Source organism: Glossina fuscipes, unplaced genomic scaffold (assembly GCF_014805625.2).
Source record: "Glossina fuscipes isolate IAEA_lab_2018 unplaced genomic scaffold, Yale_Gfus_2 113, whole genome shotgun sequence".
In the NCBI taxonomy this organism is placed as follows: Eukaryota; Metazoa; Arthropoda; class Insecta; order Diptera; family Glossinidae; genus Glossina; species Glossina fuscipes.
This window is the reverse complement of record NW_023998456.1, coordinates 1,603,753-1,606,840: the sequence shown is the minus strand read 5'-3', so window position 1 is coordinate 1,606,840 and position 3,088 is coordinate 1,603,753. Positions and strand designations below refer to the sequence as shown.

The 3,088-nt window shown below is 30.7% G+C and overlaps 1 protein-coding gene across 3 annotated transcripts in view; it reads right to left on the bottom strand.

Moving 5' to 3' along the window:
* The window catches only part of LOC119639843, a 56,488-nt gene that overhangs the window by 51,396 nt on the left and 2,004 nt on the right, over window positions 1–3,088 (bottom strand). The window lies entirely within an intron of this gene.

Below are 3,088 nucleotides of genomic sequence, written 5' to 3'. Positions count from 1 at the left end.
GCTGCACTTAGATGGATGCAGCGTTGTACCCAGCGACTGCACCGGACGTAATAAACTCTTATACCGCACGTTTTGCAGGGTATAAGGAAGAGATATTAAACAACCAATAGCGAAATTGTGAGGGAGCAATTACTTCTAACTTCTAATTCCCAAACTTATATTAGTTACACTATTTAACACTGAATTAACTAGTTATTTTGGCATTTTTATTGATCAGCGATCGTAAAATTAGTGCTTGTGATATGCTTGTCCAGGTTTGAGTCACTTGTTATCAAATAACGTCTTCCGAAACAGAACTGGGAATAATAAAATCCTTCGATATCAATATTGTACTAACACAAGCGTCTTAGCTTAAAAAGCGAGCCAATAGAAAGCCGCTCAGAATAAGGCGGATAGTCATAACTCATCCACAATAAATAATAAAGATACGTTAAAGTATTCGTTAGGGCTGCGAAAAAGTTTTGCTTAATAAATTATTAGGTAAAAGCAATTATTAGGTCCATCGTATAGTTCCGACTGTGCTGCACTTAGCAAATATGCTGCACTTAGATGGATGCAGCGCTACACCCAGGGACTGCGCCGGACCTAACAAACTCTTATACCGCACGTTTTGCAGGGTATAAGGAAGAGATATTAAACAACCAATAGCGAAATTGTGAGGGAGCAATTACTTCTAACTTCTAATTCCCAAACTTGCATTAGTTACACTACTTAACACTGAATTAATTAGTTATTTTGGGATTTTCACTGATCAGGAGTCGTAAATTTACTGATTGCGTTTTGCTTGTCCAGGTCTAAGTCAGTTGTTATCAAAGGCTATCAATAGAGGGTTCAGTCTGTTTTAGTTACATTTTTTCACAGGACATGGTTTGCCCAAAGTGGCTTTTAAAAGTTTGCCTACATGTTAGCCTACATCAAGTTAATTTTTAAAGTCCCATTCTCCAAACAAAACTAAATACAACCTGCACATTGTTGGGAAGGCTATTAATAGTGGATTCAGTCTGTTTTAGTTTCATTTTTTCACAGGACATGGTTTGCCCACAGTAACTACGCAAAATTTCGCTTTATCAACCTCATTTTTGACAGTGTAAAAATGTTGTCCTTTCGAATATTAATTAATTTACGTAAAGTCAAGTTTTGTTGATACTATTTTGCAAAAAAATTCTGGAAAAGTTCTATTTTACTTGTATTTTAAATTTTGAATTGAATCCCTGCAAGACTTCCTTTAACAGAATTCTGTTAACGGCTTTACAGAGCTCTGCAAAAGAATTTTGGTTTGTTCCTTTGCTAGTTACATTTAAATATAACTTCACACTCTTCTATATAATATATATTATTATTAAATATTATTATATATATTAGCATATGACATATATTAAGTATGTAATCCTCAATATGATGAGAAACAAAGACAAAAATTATATAAAATTATGTAAGAAAAGTTCATGGCGACGTGATTATATGTGATTATATAAAATTATATAAGAAGAGTTCGCGAAAATGCGATTATGGCGATTATGTAAAATTACGGAAAAACCGTTTCAAAATTTCTAAATCGATTCTTTTCGGCTAAATTTATTTGAAAAAGTTTTCATGTCTTCATTCTAAAGTAAATCCTTCAGTGCATTGGTGCAAAAAGAAATTGTGTTTAAGTTTTAATATATTTTCATAAATAAATTATTATTTCATTACATTTTTATAATAAATTCTAATACATTGTCATGGATATAAGCAGTGACCTGTTACGTTTGATCTATTTGAAATACGTTTCAATATTCGGAAAATTTGAAAAAATTAAGTTTACAAAACGCGATGACGATTTAAAAAAGTTTTTTGATACGTTTAATAACGTAATTAAAAAATTCGGCCTTTCACATAAACTTCTTTTAGCAGATAAATTGAAAAGTAGGAAAAGGTTAGATCAGCTGATAAAAAAAATGGTATGTGTTACTTTGCAATTTTTATTATATTTTTATATATATTATTATATTTTATTATATTACGATAATATTGTACTTTTGTATGCAATTTACCGTCGGCAAGAGCTGTTTATTTTGAAAAGGGGGCAAGTCCATTCCTTGTTGTGTTACATAATGCACGTTCATTATCCAACAGTGAATAAAGTGCTAAAAAAATGATGGTTATCTTATATACAAACAGACTTGCTTCACTTTCAAAATTAATGATTTATTATTATCGTTATTTTTTTTGTATTTTTATTTGTATCAACCTTTTTTTTTAATACTAAAAGCAAAATGTGATTTAATTTTATACAACTACATATACCTCTCACTGTACGATGGGGTATACTTATTTTGTTTTTTCCCATAATATATGTAACACCCAAAAAAAATCTTCAGAGACCCTGCAAAGTATATATATTCTTGATCTGCGTAAAATTCTGAGTTGATTTAGCCATATCCGTCCATCTTTATGTCTGTGTGCTGTTTGTTTCTGGTACTCTCCTGGTCGCAAAAATAAAGTTATCAATTTCAAATTTGATAGAAACATTAGAAATTTCTGCATGCAGTTTTGTGTTGAAAGAGCAGATGCGCGTGAACTGAATGCAATTCGGTTTTTTTTAACAAAAATTTTTGGATTTTTGCTCGTTACTCGGAAATTATTAATGTTAGTACCTTGAAATTTTCTACATTAACTTTGCGAAGAACTCTACTCCTTACACACAAAAACGGAAAAAAATCAGCCATGCTCACAACAAGTTACAAGTGATTAAACTTATGTTTATCACTTTTTTGGAGAATATAAATTTCTTACTTATTTTTTATTCGTTCTAATTATTAAATTAATTTGTTCGTGCACAAGCAATGAGTTTGTTAGTATAATATTAACATTGCTTCTCAAGCTGCCTATGTTATGAAAAGCAATTTTCAAAGTCCCATAAAAAGATGCACAGAAATTACTTTCATGATATTTTTGTTTTACTCTCATGATACTTTTATTTTACTTTCATAATAGCCCGCATTATGTTAAGTATGGAAATTTTCAAAGTCCCATAAAAAAACTCTTTGGGCAAAACTTAATATAACCTGCACATCGTTGGAAAGGCTATTAATAGAGGATTAATTCT